Source organism: Vicugna pacos, chromosome 6 (genome assembly GCF_048564905.1).
Source record: "Vicugna pacos chromosome 6, VicPac4, whole genome shotgun sequence".
In the NCBI taxonomy this organism is placed as follows: domain Eukaryota; kingdom Metazoa; phylum Chordata; class Mammalia; order Artiodactyla; family Camelidae; genus Vicugna; species Vicugna pacos.
In genome coordinates, this window is record NC_132992.1 from 57151348 (window position 1) to 57168651 (window position 17304).

General features: G+C 41.7%; 1 protein-coding gene across 10 annotated transcripts in view; it reads left to right on the forward strand.

Annotated features, from left to right (window-relative positions):
• The window catches only part of PELI2 (pellino E3 ubiquitin protein ligase family member 2), a 482489-nt gene that overhangs the window by 254582 nt on the left and 210603 nt on the right, over positions 1-17304 (forward strand). The window lies entirely within an intron of this gene.

Below are 17304 nucleotides of genomic sequence, written 5' to 3' on the forward strand. Positions count from 1 at the left end.
TTATTGACTTCAATATTATTTTCGGTAAAGCATTTCTTCCCTTCCCAAAATGGCCACTAATTATGGAAGAATAAAGGCTAAGATTGATTTTATAATGTTAAGCTATTTTTACCCCCCCAAAAAGTGAAATCCAGACTTCAGATAATTTGCTTAAATGTTAGCACTAATGAGAGTGGCTTGGTTTCAGTTTACTGAGTTACCACCTGAAAAATCAAAACAAAACAAAACAAAACTAACTGAAGGTCTAGCTAATTTATGAACAAGAGCCTTGCATCAGTTCACATAAAGAGCACAACTGTTCTCAGTATCCTCCTGTTGCTACTTTTAAGTTCGTAGCGTTTCATAGTAAATGCCAACAAGCAACGCTACTCCAAGCATGCCCAAGTGCTGAGCAAACTCGCTGACATGTGCAGAAAGGATGATAAGTGTTATTTTTGTGTTTCTTTTGTTGACATTTTTTTAAAGTCTGAGCTTGGTAAAACTAAAAACACATAATCAGTTTTGAGACAGACATAAAAATCTTCTGCAATTCTCTCTCTAGAGAGAACAAAAATAGGCAACTTCTGAAGCGAGAAACAACTGTGGTTACGTGGAAACCTTTGACTCTCAGTTCTCTCTCTCCATCCCTTCCAGGGTTCCAAGAGCAGCTTACAGTCATGGAGAGCAAACCTTTGAGAACTGGGTTCTAAAGGAGGGTATTTTAAAGAAAGTATAATTGAAAAAAATCATGGCTGATTGGTTTTCAATTTGCTCACGTAAAATGCATGTGTATTTGCCTCCCACAATGCACAAAGAATCTCAGTTATAAACCTGCCTCCACCAGTGAGGAAAATTGGTCTACTGGCAAATTTATCAAGGGATTTCTCCACTTAAGTACTATTTGTCTGTGAAATCTTCTACAGATGGGGAAATTATTTTAGTCCATTCTAATGTCCTCCGGATTTGTTTAAAAAAAAAAAGTGAGAGAGAGAGAAGGAAGAAAAAAAAATTGGACCTGTGAGTTGTCAACAGTACTGTGATCTAATTAGACACACTAGATATTTTGCAAAAAGCCGTAAGATCCAGCTGATGTCAATAACCCTATTTAAAAATAAAAATAAAGAAATGTGTTCCAAATAATTAAATGATTTCTGGCAGCAAAGAAAAGCAAAGAAAGGAAGGAAACTCCCTCTTATGTTAAAAAGAGAAATTTTGCTGCAGAATGAAATCCATTCATTTGCCACCAGAAGCATCAATTTTCAGCACATGGGTCACTGCTTCTGAACATGATGCCCACTGTGTGCTATGCATGCTCTTGACAAAGCAAGACTCTTGCTTTGAAATCTCAGGTTGGTGTCATAGCACCAGGAAGTCAACTTACCTGGAAGGCCAAGGGCATAATTTGTCTTTAAAGACTAGATGAACCATGGAGGGAAAGGTGAGCTCAAGCCCACGCCCCTAAATCATGGAGAGCACTTGACCCACATTTTCACATTCTTACCAGGGACTTGGTAGCCATGGCACCCATAGTTGGTGAAATACCGGGGTGACAATGATGTAGAACAGGCGGCTTGAGTACGCTTTCCATTTCAGTGGGAGCGCCTAGAGAGTAGAGCACACACCTCTGTCCCTGCAGGGGATGATAGAATAACTAGAGTGAAAGGTGGAAGCCCAGGCTTGGGAGGGGAAGTAACGTGACAAGGTCAGATAAGGAGACAGAGGCAGAGCGGGATTTAACCCAAGCCATCCTACTGCGGTTTCTTAACCCCTATTCTGTATCACCTCCCACTGTAAGGAAGGAGGGCAGCATTAGGAATACTTGGTATTGATTGCTTCCAGAGTTCTTTTCCATAATCCACTAGTCAACTTCCCTTACTTTATCTCCACCCTCAAATGGTAGTGCAGAGAAAGACAAAGATGTCCCTGTGGGATAGACAAGGAAAAAGTAAATAAATGCCAGTCTCCCCAGTACCAGCAGCTTTTCACTGTAGCAAAAGCCTCAATCTCTGAAGAGTGATGGGGAGATGGACTGGGAGGGGTAGGTAGAAGGAGCAGAAATGAGACCATCAGGATAAAGGATACAGTATGCATTTTTCTGTTCACCAAGGAATTTCTGATTTGGTTTATTTTGGCGACTCTTCTGTGCTTCTTTTAATGTAGAGAAAGGAAGCTGTGAAGCAGAAGGCTGCATAAAACTCTGAAGGGATTGGAAATAGCCAGGAGTCTAAGAGATTTCAGCCAATAGGAGGAAGGGAGAGACGGTCATTATTCATGCTTCCCCCAAGCTCTTGGCGGGGAGAATCTGCTTTGTGCATCTGATTCCATATGGCTAGCTTTCCAGCCCACAAAGATGGATGCATACAGTGATATCCTGGAAGATGAACTATTGTGGAAGTAACTGAAAGAAAAAAAACCTTTCCTTTCTTACTTCAGTTTGTAGTTCTAACCTCAAGGGAGCACATCTACTATGTATGAGATATTCACAGAGGTTAACAGATTGTTACAACGGGTTACAAAGCACAAAGGCTACAGGCCATCCACCATAAGGACTGAGCACACTGACACCAGGAACCCCTTGGAAGGGAGTCGTGAGCTGTGAGAGGGCAGCAGCTGGGAGAGGATGTCCCTGGGGCAGGAACTCAGGTGCGCCACCACCAGCCCTGACTATTCAGTCTTTGTCAGTCTCCACCTAACTCTGTTTCTAGACCCCAACCCCCATTCTCAGTCCCATTTTTATGAAGAGACATTTGCAGTGTTAACAGCTTGTTGATAACCCTTCATGCCCATCCTTGTAGACGTGACTCTTTCTAATCATTTTCATCTAATCATTTTACCGCTCTAAGTCTACTTCATTCATCTGAAAATGTCAGCAATGATTTGTTACACACGTGTTTGGTTAGAGTTTCTGCAAAGAAACCTCCTGGGTCAAATAAATCAGGGTAGCCAGTGCCCTAACCCTTGAACCAAAGCAGTGCTTCTTCCAAGATACCAACTCTAGGCGAAAAATGCCTTTGTGAGCATGGAATAAAACTGTTCTTCCTTAGTAATATGCAAAATCATATAAAAGTTTGGAAAGAAAAGTTTTTATGCTTGATTTAATTACATATTCAAGTCCAGTAGTCCTGAGAATGGTATTTTCTATAGCCCTTCTTTGTCATGATGTCAATTTTGGCTTTTTTTTTTTCCCTGCAAGATTTGTGTAAATATAAGAAACCCTAATAGGAAAAGTGGGATTAACAGAAGGTTTTGAGTGAATTCCTTTATATACTTCCTGCCCATGTCATAAACTGGTAACGGAATGGAGTGCGGGTGGCCTGAAAACCACAAGTAGAAGCTAAACGTGTGCCTTTTTACATATCAATTTGATTGAGTGTCAACCAGCATTTTTTTTCAAGTGGAAAAAAGAGAGAATGGAATAGAAAATATCAGTTTACCACATATAGTATTTTTTTATGAAGTATTTGCTTCAGTTCTGTCTGTGTGTACTGATTCTTAAAATGCTTTTTTCTATAGAGCGCAAAATTTTTTTTGAAATACTGGATAGACAGCAGAGAAAAATAACAGTTCCTTTAGACTGAGAGAGGCTAGATTATTTTGAAGGTGGAATATCAAGCCGAAGAGTCGGACTTCGTGTGGAATTCTTTGTACTTTCTTAAGCATGTAGAATCCATTGTACCTTCTTAGGCATATATTTTTAAATGATATGATAAAGAGGAAGTTTTTAAAGGAGGCTGCAAGTGTTTTGGGTGGTAGCTTGGGGGCAGGGGCAGATACAGAGACTGGACAATCATTGAAGATTCTCAGAATAGAAACCAACTCTTGCTATCTTTAATGTGGAAGGAATTTTTCAAGTGGATCATTGTATAACTCACAGAAGTGCTGGGAAATTTCAAGAACCAGGTTGAGGAACTGAGCAGAACTGAAGGGAACTGCACAGCAAGGGCCCCAGTCTAAATCCCCTCCACTGAGCTGGTCTGGGGAGGACACTACCAGCTCAGGGGCTGAACACTGTCCACGAGAGCTTGGCTGGCCCAGCCTGCTAAGCGCTCCCGTGTGGCACTGAAGACATCCACTGCAGCTGCAGCAAAAGAAATCTCAACTGTTTCCACCCCTGTGAATTATAGTACCAGATTTAGTGTCTGGGACGAGTGCTTCTGATTGGCCTCGCCCAGGTGCAGTCATCTGAGCTCTAGCAGCAAGAGAGGTTGAGAGACAACTCATTTGCCTTTTTTCTTTCTCACAGAAGGAATTGGTCTCCATCTTTAATGATTCTGAACCCAATTCCAACGGGTGGGGACGGGGACAGAGGGTTAAGGAGTTCCCACACACCACCAAGCAGCCCTCCACATCAGCTGGGTGTCTACTCAATTCTGACACTGTCTACCCAGAGATAGTATCCGATTCCACAGGTTAAGGGCTCCGTCCCACAAGACTGCCCTCCATTTCAGATGCCAGTGGAAAGTCCGGGACATCACCTGTGCCTCTGACCCACTGGCTATAAATCAGAGGTTCCCACAACACCATCCTTGAGTTCAATTAATTTGCTAGAGGGGCTCACAGAACTCAAAGAAACATTTTACTTATCCTACATTGCCAGTTTTTTATAAAAGAATATAACTCAGGAGCAGCTAGATGGAAGAGATGCATAGGATAAGGTATGGGAAAGGGGCGTGGAGCTTCCTTGCCCTCTCTGAGCATGCCACTCTCCCCAAATCTCCAGGTATTCACCAACCTAGAAGCTCTCTGAACTCCCACACTTTTGGGTTCTATGGAGGCTTCACTACATAAACACAACTGATTAAATCATTGCCACTGACAGTTGATTCAACCTCCAGCTCTTCTCCACTCCCTAGAGGTCAATAGGGTTGGGGATGGGGTGGTAGAGAAGTGGAGACCTTGAGAGGGAGTGAAAGTTCCAAACTTCTAATTATCTGGTTGAGTCCGCTAGCAACCAGTCCTCATCCTTTGGTTACCTAGGGGCTTTCCAAAAGTCACCTCATTAACATAACAAAAGACACCTTTATATGCTCTCATCACTCAGGAAATTTCAAAGGTTTAAGAAGCTCTGTGCTAGAAATGGGGACAAAGACCAAATATTTATTTCTTACTATAAATCACAATACCACAGCCTCCCATCAAGAGTTACACAGTGGAGACTTCTCTAAGCACAGAAGAGGAGTTGGTTAATCATGGACCAGCTGGATGATTGCAGTATTCCAGCTGAGGTGATGAGGGCATAAAGCTGGAAAGAAAAAGAACCTCAAAGAACAAACCCAAGAGATTAATGAAGGAAGAAAGAAACAGACTTGGTGATGGATTGTGTACAGATGATTAACGATGGGGAATGGAAAAAGCTATCTCCAGGCTTCTGTCCTAGAAGTGCTGGGAGGCTGGTACTGCAGACAGATAGAAGAACTGAGAGAAGAGAAAACTGAAGAATGTTGGTGAAGCCATATTAATGGACCACATGGCTTAATCAGTTTTGGAGTTACAGAACTCCTGGTAGACTCATTCTTTAAGATCATCTCCATAGACTAATTACATAGTCACACCATTGTCTTTTGTGACTCTTCTATATATTGTCGCTGGTAGCCCAATATTCTTGTGGGTTCAGGATTTCCTAAACCAATGTTCCCATGTGGCCTTGTAGCCTACATCCTACACGCTTTCAATATTTATTGTTACATACATTTGAACACTCAGACTAGAAAGTTCCTGAAAGAATGCTTTATTTCTTTTGCCACGGTAACAGGTAACACCCACATGAATCATAATGTTCCACTGAGATTCAGCATGTTAAAAGACTCAAGAGCTTATGTCTAGTGCAAACACAGAAGCACAGAAAAACACATGTGTATGGCCATTGACTGCCCATGCTTTCCCCTCCCAAAATGAGAAGCTGTCAGCTCTCTGTCACAGCTCCAATGCCCTTGATTCTCCCCATTTGGGATTACGACTAGAACTCCACATCCAGGGATCAAGTTGGTGTGCAAACTTGCTCATTTGCATCTTATGCCTCACTACAACTTCTAACTACTCTAGACCTGGCAGTTTAAGATGTGTAGTGGGTTGACTGTTGGGAGAAGGTGAAAAGACCAGGCAAGAGAGGCACTCCAATCAGCCTGCAGCAGTTCACATCTAGAAGAACGGACTGAAAACCACAAACAGTCCTAACGGCATCACTTCCTTGGTGCCCCCTTTCCTCACTGCTCTTTCCCACCTCCTTCTATATGCAGAGCTCACTTACGCGTTTCAAATTTCCTTGCTTTTAAGAAGAAAGAAGATACTGAGATCTCCCTAGTAGTTCCAAAGCTCTTATTTCCCATCTGGTATCATGATCTCTATGCTTCTAAAGTTATGCTATTTTCCTTTTGTTTCAGGAAAAGAAAGTGGGAAGGTATAAATAAGGAATTGAGTTTAATGGGAATTAGGTGAAAGACACTTGGGGTGAGTTAAATCTTTTCCAGTTCTGGAATAATATGAAAGGAGACGGAAAATGAATGCTTTGATGAGTTTAGAGTGAGTTCCAATCAATTCTTTATTTTTATAAGTAAAAAAAAAAATCATACCAAACAAGTCACTCCAGTTTCACCTTCCTCCTAAGTACAGCTAGTGCTTGCTGATTCTTGTCACCAACACAGGTTTGTGATTGAACATTATATTCTTAAATTAGACCTACCTAAATCAAAGAAAAGCTAAAAACAAGATGGCTGAAAAAGCGTGCCTTTTATATGATTCATTGGTCAAGAAATACTGATAATATAGAGTTGACCCTTGAACAACATGGGTATGAACTGCATGGGTCCCCTTGATGGACTTTTTAAAATAAATATGTATTATAGCACTAAACGATCTGAAGGGTTTCTGGGTTTAATGTGTGAATGTGGATAGAGGGGACTATAAAGTTATGCTCAGATTTTTAACTGCATGGAGGTGAGTCCATGCCCTGCCGCCTAATCCCCTTGCATTCATCCACAAATCAACTGTATACTGGAAAACACTTAGGATCTTTGCACTTGTGGTCCCTTCTGCCTGAAACCTCCTGCTCCTCCCAGGCCACACCTCTTCATCTTAGTAACTTATTCATCCATCTATTAGATTTCAGCTCAAATACCATTTCTGCAGGGAAGTGGTCCCTGAGCCCCCAGACCAGGTCAAGTACCCTGCTGTCTTCTTTTCATAACATTTGACTTTGTATCTGTAGATCAGCTTTACTACCACACATGAGAGCAGGAATGTATCTTTTTGGTTTATTTGTCCTAGTATCTTGTACAGTGTTTGGTATATACTAATTGCTCAATAACTATTTTATGATGTGTGTGTATATATGTATATGTATACATATATGTATATGTGTGTATATATATATATATTTTATATACAATCAATCATGAGTCAGACATCTTGGGTTCCAATTCTAACTTTGCTTCTAACTATGGAAGAATTTTTCTTGTGATCCTAGAAGGATTCTCTTCATCTTGCTGTTTCTAAAGTGAAGGTTTGTGACTAGCTCATATCTTAGGAACTTCTGGCTCCAAACTTCATGGTCCTGAAATGTTATGTGCAAATAATTTTTTTTGTAAATTAAATAATATTAAAATTTGTCTCTCAGAAAAATTCTATAGTAAATTCTTAATGGTAGGTGAAGGTAAGATACCCTCTCACCAGTTCAAGCATATTATCGTGATAGGCAAATTGACTATTCTGAGCTGGGAGGAGATGCTTATTTTGAAATGTCTGAAGATTTCCTGATTTCCTTAGGTTATCAGGTTTGGGGAAATTCAAGCTTGGATAAATTGCTAGGAACAGCGGTGGGTTGGGGGAGGGCAGCTATTAAGGAGAACTGAAAAAACTGTTACAGGGCCAACTGGTGGGGAAAATAAGAAAAGAAAATATTTACATACACATGCATTCTGCCCTGCCTGGGTGGATGGTGAATCCTTTGGAAAAGTGAATAGTTGCATGCTAAAGTATTTGTAAATTCAGGCTTTCATCTAATGAGATTCTGAAAGCCCTGTCCAGCTACATTTTGATCTTCTGCATGCTTCTTTGCATCAAATCCGTCATTCCACAACCTTCAAGCCAGTTTTAGAAACACGCTCTAGTTGAAGACTAGACTCCACAAGAGTCCCTAAGTGAGAATGCATTTCTGCCTCTGATAATGCTTCTGGCCAGAAGAAAATATCCTGTGCTAACATTTGGAACTGAGACAAAGGCTTTTGACACTTTTGCCAATGTCTTTCATAAAATGTCTGAAAGAGCAACTGCAGTCCAACCATCTCTGAACTGTATCTCATTTTGCTTTGGGACATTTATCATTCGCCATTCCTTCCTTGGCTCTGCTTAGATCTCATGGGAGTTTTCATTAAAAACTGATCTCAAGAGCAGAAGCCATGTCAATGTTATGAACGGGGACAGGTTTGTGATAGCATCTTCTATCAGTTTAGGAGAGGCTGAACTAGGATGCTGGGGAAAACATAAGCTTGAGCTGAGAAACAGCCCTAGGGGGAGCAGAAGTGCTTGGCTGCTGTGCTGGCATGGTACCAGCTCTCCTCAGGGTCACAGCTCCGCCCTGCAGCCTGGTGCCTAGTTAGAGAGACAAGAGAAGGATTAGTGGGGCTGCCGCCCTCCAGAATCAGTGCCTAATGTACAGCACCATCAATAATACTGTGCTGTTTACTTGAAAGTTGCTAAGAGAGTAAATCTTAAAAGTTCTCATCACAAGAAAGAAAAATGTATAACTATGTGTGGTGATGAATCATTTCACAACATATACAAATATTGCATCATTATGTGGTACACCTGAAACTAATATGTTACATGTCAATTACAGCTCAATTTTAAAAAGTAAAACAGGTAATACTAGTGTTCCTGAAAGATCTTCTATAGATTGCATTTTTTATAAGCTAACATATTTTCTGATTAACTGTTAGAATCACGTACTTTTTTTTTTTTAAGTAATTTAGTGTCTAAAAAAGGAAAAGAATCAATGATATTCACTGAAGAAGGAAGAAGGGGCCAGCCCAGAGTCCTCTGCTCCAGGCCCCCTGTTGTGTGTTGTCCTTGGGGTGCCCCTGGGGGTTCAGTATAGCTTCTTCCTCAAGGCCAAGGCGAGATTCCAGTTCAAGATGCACAAAGGCTGCCACTTCCTGGCCCCTCATCACTCATATTGCTCCTCTCCTCTCCCAGCAGGAATCAAGTAAAGGGGGACGCTGATGCAGCCAAACAGTGATAACTAGTATTTGTTGAGTGGTTCTGGACCAGCCAACGTGCTAAGCACTCTCTATACGCTACTTCTTTAATTTGTGCAGCAGATTTAAAAATGCTTTAATTCTTTGCAACTGAGGCACAGAGTGATTAAATAACTCACTCAAGGTCTCTGACTGGTCAGGAGTGGAGTCAGGATTTGAACTCAGGATATAGGGCCTCACAGTCCACACCTTAAACCACATCATCAAATGACCAAACATCTGGCCAAAGTAGTGAACACATGCAGCATTTATAGATGGGTCAGTGGGTGTGTGGCCCTTGATCAGGCCCTGTGCTTGACGCAGTGAAGATTAGACACAGTGGTCCCCATCTTTATATAATTTACAGTAGCATCTCTTATCACAAGGATTCTCCCTTTGTTTTTAGAAAATACTGAACACTGGGAAAATGTAAGGAAACCATTTGCTCAAGATCAGGGATCAGTTCAACTTGTGAATGAAATCAGGCCTTATAAAAACCCCTGCCCCTTATGAGATTCCTGTTGTAGAAAATCTTCATTGTTGCTGTGAGTCATGTTTAGGGGCTCATGAAACAGGACTGGGGAAGTCCTGAGGGATGGAGCGTGATTGTGAAAGATCTGTGGTCTGGGAGACTTGAGTCGTAGATGAGTTCTGTCTTCACTCAGCTGCCCTGGGGCTTGGGTTTCTCTTCTGAAAATTGAGGGGGTGATTAGATCAGTGGTTCTCTCTGATGACACTGTAGAATCACTTGGGAAGCTTCTAAAACTAGAAATGCCTGATTCCAACCCAGGGTACGGCTTAGAGAGTCATTTCTGACAAGTTCCCCAGGCGATGCTAGTGTATAGCCAGGCTGAGGACCAGTGCACTGTATCAGGTAATCTCTTATTTTTCTGACCTAAAATTCTAAGACTCTGTGCTACAGTCACTAGGCCAGGAAACAGGTAACTTCCTATGGAATTTTAGGGTAGTTCTGGTCTCAGAGGCCAGAAGTGTAGATGGTTGAATGAAAAAAAAATGTGTATTACATATACTGATACATGTACATCTGTTCATATATATGTGAACCGGTATTACTTTTAAGTACCAAGTCTGGTTCAGTTTGAGGACTGGAAGGCATCTCTGCATGAGAGAGTTTTCATTCTCTCTAAACTGATGTAAAGAAGTTAGCTAAAACCCCTAATTTGATTTGAGCCTGTTTTGGCGATCTGTGAAGTGCATTGTTAAGAGCAGAGTTAAGGTTTGAAAGCAGTTAACAGTGAAAGCTGTGAAAGAGGCTGAGCAGGAGAGTGGGAAGAATTATTTGCTTCATAAATGTACAGCCTCTGAGTCTTGGTAAGTCCTTCTTTGAATTAAGCCTGGTACAGAATTCTCTTAGAAAAGTGGGTGGGTGGGACAGATAGGGAATAACATTAATGTATTACATCGATGGTGTACTGGTAAAGGTCTAAAAAATGGTAATGGTTTTTTAAAAAGGCCCTAATGTGTAGCATTTGCCAACTCCTCTGGTATAAATATTCCCATCATTCTTGATTTCAAGCTACCAACCTGCTGTCACTGAACGCAGGCTTAAAAAGAGATACGCACAGTTGGCTTTTAAAAACCATCAAACAGGTCCAGCATGCCACGGCTTACGTCCAGAAAACAAAACCCACATAGGGTGGCTGTGTCAACCAGACTGACTTTCTCTGTGACTGAGACAGCTGAGCAGACTGGAAGTTCAGGATTGGCAAGGAGGGTAACCAAGGTGTGAGGGGTGGGCAGGATGAAAGCAGGAAAGAAAGATGGGACATACTACCTAATCGGTTGTCACTCATTTAATAAATGGTCAGAAGTAGTTACTGGCGAGCTTCTTGGATGTGTATTTGGTTGGGGGTGGCATAGCAGCCCATATAGGTGGGAACAGAGTACATCCTTTCCTTCAACTGGTTTACATCTGGTTTTGCCCAGAGCTGACTCCTGAATCTTGGACAGGGCTGATGGTGATGGAAGAGGCTCCTTACCCACCTTTTTACACTAAAGAAACACTAAATGGATCCTCTATAGCAGTATGAAGACTTGGTGGACAGGGTTGCTGTCTTGTCTAATGATCAGATAATCATTAACAGCAAGGGGGCGTTGTGCTATTAGTGTTTAAGGAGAAAGAGCAGCCAATCAGTATTGCCGTCTTGAGAAGAGGGGAAGGAAGACTCCCAAGTGCCACCCCGCTGCTCTCACGTGGGAACGTTCTGCTGCTTACCATACTGCACTGGATCATTCTGCTCAAACTTATTTGGGCCAACTAACCTTGTTTTGGGGGGAGACACACTCAGGCCAGCTGTTCAAGATGATTTGAGGAGAAACTTGTTCCAAAACTCCTGTCCTGAGTCAGCAAAAAGAGCTAGCTTATTAAATGAGGGTGCATTGTAATTTCTGCCGCTTGAAATAGGCAAGTCTTACTTCCAGGCAATGCCAGATAGCTGAACTCTGTATTCATTCATTCACTTGTTCATTCATTTGTCAAATGTCTATTGAGGGTATTCTAAGTGCCAGGCCCGGCTGTAGGAGCTAGAACTACAAGAGAGAACTAGAGAGAGATTCACTACCCTCATTATGTTTAAAATCACCTGAAAAGAATCAGGAAATAAAAAGTTAGTAAGCTGATGATTATCGGCTGTGGAGGTATAAGAGGAAAACAAACAAGGAGCTTAAAGAAGCTGTTGGGAATCTAGTCTTAGATAAGGTATTCAGGAAAGCCCTGAGGAGATTATGTTTTGGGTTCGGCCTGAGAGAGGAGGAAGTAGCCACACCAGGTGTGGGGCGAAGGGCGTGGGCAGCCCTAGAGAGCAGACCGGAGACACTTCCAGGCAGAGGAAATAGCATGTGCATGGACCTGACACAGGAAAGAGCTTGGTGGGTTCAAGAGCTAAAAATAAGACCAGACAAGTCTATAAAGACAGAAACTTGATTAGTGTGGCCTTGGGCTGGGAAGTTGGGGGGAGGTGAGGAGTGATTGCTAATGGGTACAGGATTTTGGCAGGGGGAGGGGGGTGATAAAATGTTCTAACATTGACTGTGGTGATGGTTGTGCAACTCTGTGAATATACTGAAAGACATTAAATTGTATACTTTAAATGCGTGGACTGTGTGAATTTGAGTTACAACTCAATTAAGGTAGTTTAAAAAGAAAAAAAAACCTGAGTATTTGGAGCCTAATGAGCAGAAGCGGTGAAGAGTAAGTCAGAGTCGGAAATTCTCATGCAGGCGCAGATCAGTTGGGGCCTGTGAGCTGGTGACAAAGTCAGGCTTTATTCTAGGTAGAAGAGAAGTATCACATTGGTTACTTTGTGGATTTGGGCTGGAACTGGAAGGCAAGGGGAGAGAGAGCACTTGGACAATACTGCAGTAACGTGGGTGAGAAATGTTGTTAAGACTGGGTGATGGAGGTAGGTGTGGAGAGAAATGGGGATTCCAAATACATTGGGAGGGTATCTGTAATTGATAGGAACTGATGAAGAATTAAATGTTGCAGAGGTGAGAGGAAATGATACATCAAGATGAATTTCTTCTATCTTGCATTCTTTCCTAACTGCAGCTTCTAAATCCTGAAGAAGAAGACACAAATAACCAAAGCCTGTGGCCAGCCAACCCAGGCCTTCCATTAAGAATTTTGGTCTTGTATGTGTGTATATTTAGAAGTGGAATTGTTAGTAATGTGTAAGTTGTAACAACCTTGGTACACACTACCAAATAGTTCTCCAAACTGGTTGTCACAACTTCTATATCCACCAGCAATGTATGAGACTCTAATTGCCAAGGGGAAGAGGGACAGCATCCAAATACACTAAATTAAATTACATAGTATGGCAGGAGGCGGTAAGTGTTATGGAAAAATAAAACAAGGAAAGGAAAACAACCTTAAAGACTGGGCTCATTTATGTGTTCCTATTTATCTTCTAAACATATTTCTCTTTAATATATCCAGAGATGATTTGACCATCTGTTAAAGGAAAAATTGTTTATTGAGCATTTACTAGGTAACCAGCACTACATTAGAGATACAGAAGTACAAGGCAAGGTCCCCAACTGGAGAGAGTCGCCAGTGTGGTTGGAAGTCGCAGTGAGCGCTGACCCAGTCAGACAGCGCATGTGCAGTGGTGCCCTAGGAGAGGCTGTCGGTGTGATAGGAGCTTAGGGAAGAAGTGTCAACTCTAGTAATGAAGGGAGGCTCCAGGGGAAGGGGGAAGCCTGTGCCACAATGTGACCTCACTGCTTCACCTTGTTCTCCTGTTTAAACCCCCTCCCTCTTTTTTGTATTCAAAGGGTCTCATAATGTTTTTGTGCAGCTGTAACCCATCTTTTGGGGTGAAATTAGCAAGCCATATATTGTTCTAGTTTCAGTAATGTCTGGTGCACTCTGTCAATGGACACCGAGCTTTGGCCTCGTGCCAGGCACTTTTTTAGATGCCAAAGATACACAGACGTGTCAAAATAATCTCTGCCCTCCAGAAGTTTATGGTCTAGTAGGAGTGATGGAATATATGTGCAAACAACTACAACAAAAGATAAAGTAAAATTCAGCAATTCCACCTTGGGATATACAGCTGAAGGAAACAAAATCACTAATTGGAAGCAGTATCTGCACCCCCATGTTCAATGCATCCTTATTTACAATTGCCAAGACATGGAAACAGCCTAAGTGTTCATCAAGAGATAAATGGATAAGGAAGACGTGGTATATATACAATGGAATATTACCCAGCTATTAAGAAAAGAAGGAAGTCCTGCCATTTGTGACAACATGAATGGACCTTGAAGGTATTATGCCAAGTGAAGTAAGTCAGACAGAGAAAGACAAATTTTCCTTGTATGATTTTCCTTATATGTGGAATCTAAAAAACCAAACTCATAGGTACAGAGAACAGATTGATGGTTGCCAAAGGTGGGGGCTGAAAGGTGGAGGATGAGGGAAGTGAGTGGTCAAAGGATACAAACTTCCAATTCTGGGATGTAATGTACAGCATGGTGACTATAGTTAACAATACCGTATTATATATTTGAAAGTTGCTAAGAGAATACATCTTAAAAGTTCCCATCACAAGAAAAAAATGTAGCTATGTGAGGTGAGGGATGTTAACTAAACTTACTGTGGTGATGATTTTGCAAAAACAATTGACCCTTAACATGAGTTTGAACTGCATAAGTCCACTTATATGCATGAGTGGATTTTTTTTCACTAAGTAGGACTACATGATCCACAGATGGATGAACGCCAAAGCAGGTATAGGGAGGCCAACTGTCAAGTTGTACGTGGATTTTCAACTGTGTGGGGGTTGGTGCTCCAACCCCTGCATTGTTCAAAGGTCAACTGTATATACATATATCAAATCATTATATTGCATACCTTAAACTAATACAATGTTATATGTCAATTCTACTTCAGTACAGCTGGGAAAAAAAGGCAAAGTAAAATGTCATAAAAGAGATGTTGGTAAAACATTTCAGGGGTTTGAATGAGAGGGAGATGGTGAGAGACCAAGTAGCTAAAATTTCATGAACAGTGCGCGTGCGCGTGCGCACACCCACACCCACACACACCCAGATTAGCTGTTCCTGTGACCAGTAGCAGGACCCATACTTGGCTGAATGGCCGCATCTTTAATGCTTTGTATTTTTCTCATGCTCTGAGAGCTAATTCTACAAACGCTATTCGGAAAGAGAAGCCTTCATTTGTGCGTCCTGCCGTCCTGTGATGGGATCTAGCAGCCCCCAGTGCGTGTCAGCAGCAGCGAACCCTCCAGCTCTGGGCAGTGCCTGCTGGGTGTTACACGGGTGTGAGAGTGAGGGCAGGAAATGCAGGAGGAGAGGAGGGAGGTGAAGTGAAGGAAGAACAAGACAAGAAATCCCTTAGAAGAGGGCTTTAGTTACTTATGCCTTGTCTGGAGTCAGCGGGGGTGGACGGGATGGTGGGGAAGATTTCATGTGTGTATTACATTCTCGTATATAGAGAACACAGGCTCTCATATTGCAGACTCACTGGGACTGACACGCTTATGGAATATAGAGGCCAGTGATTCGGGGGAAAACATGCAGACAGCGGATCCGAATCTGCCTTCTTGGTCCCTTTCTCCACTTTGCTTCTGAGGACGGGGTGAGACAATTATTGCTCTAGGCCCCGGCTTAGACCACAAGGAAGAGGCCGTACACTCCAGAGGGAGGAGTTGCAGGGAAACAGCTGCCAAATTAGCCCTGGATCATCTACCTCCAAAGAAATACAGCCCCCGCTTGTCTGAAGCACTGTTATTTTGGGTATCTGTTATTCACAGTTAAACCTAATCTTGAGACAGAATTTTTTTCCTGATACAGCATGGTTTTCTTAACAAATTAAAATTTGGAACCCAATTACCAGATGATTCCCATTACATATCTTGAAAGCTCATGTGATCTTTCAATTATATTTTAAATCTCAAAAGCAATTTTGTCCTTCAAACAATATGGAGCTACTTTAGTAAAGAGTGAAAATTTCTCTTTGAATCTCTCATCTTCCTCCTCCTCTAACCACTGGATTCCACCCTGTCTCCAAAATAAGTACTGTTAGGTTTAGGATCATCTTTTAAGTCAAACTTTAGCTGGACATTTACAACCATATGGATTTCACATACATTTAAAAAAATGTGGTCCTACTATGTCTATTATTCTGCATTTTTTACCACTATAGTAAAATGATTAAATATCTGTCCATTACTGGAATATTCTTTCCAATCACTTTGAAGTATGGATGAACCATCATCGTTAATTAACCAGTTACCCCTTGATAGACTTTTAGGTTGTTACCAATTTTCAGAATCATGACAATGTGCAATCATCAATCTTGTGCACATGAGTGAGATTTTTGGCAGGATAGGTTTCTAGAAGTGAAATTGAAGAATTTTGACCTTCTAAAGTGGACTTCTGCGTTCTTTAAGATTGCAAATCACAAGGCAGTTTTTGTTGTTTTGTCTCCCAAGAGCAGCTACAAGAAGCAGAACTAAAGAATGAGAGAGGGTTGGCATGAAGACTGAGTGTCCATTTCAACCTCTTGTCCTTTTTTAAAATTGAAGTAGAGTCGATTTACAATGTTGTGTTAATCTCTGGTGTACAGCGTAGTGATTCATTCATACATATACCTGTATTGTTTTCCATATTCTTTTTCATTATAGGCCATTACAAAGTATTGAATAGAGTCCCCTGTGTTATACAGTAGGACCTTGAAACTCTAATTTGAAAAGGTCCATGCATCCCAATGTTCATAACAGTATTATTACAATAGCCAAGCCATGGAAGCAACCTAAATGCCCATCGACAGATGACTGGATAAAGAAGTTGTGGTGTATTTATATAATAGAATACTACTCAGCAATAAAAAAAAGAATGAAATAATGTTATTTGCAGCACCATGGAAGGACCTGGAGATTGTCGTTCTAAGTGAAGTAAGCCAGAAAGACAAAGGAAAATACCATATGACATCACTTACATGGGGAATCTAAAAAAAAAAAGGACATGAATGAACTAATTTACAAAACAGAGAGGTCCTCTTGTCCTTTTGAGCCTTAGGAGTCTGAGAAAGGGGATGACCTGTGAACGGAGAGAGGCCTGGTGATGCCAGTGAAAGGATGAGGCCTGTGGTCACATCTGGCCTTGAGGCCAGCTGAGCTGATCACCTCCTGGTTTCTTCTCCACACGTGGTTCTTTATGGCTTATTGGACGTCAGGACTGGGATGCGGGAAAGAAGATCTTCTGGGGATGGTTCTGCCGTTCATTTGCTTTACATTTCTCTCATCAGAACTGGTTTTTATGGACAATTCAAACTCTGCTGAGTTATGTTCAGTTTAAGAGTGCCCTCTCCTGCGATCAGTCTACACTGTCACCGTGACTCATGGTCCTCATCTGCCCAGGTTCCCCAAGGGCATGAAATGAAACCAGCCCAGAGCACAGTTTGAATGAGAGGCTGGATCTATAAAGGCCAACCACGTCAGGCAGGAGGCCAGAGGCTTCCTGACCAAACAAGTATGAGCTTTGTTTCCTTTTGCAGTGAACCACTTCCTCCCCATCCCGGTTTATTTACGGAGCCCCTGGAACA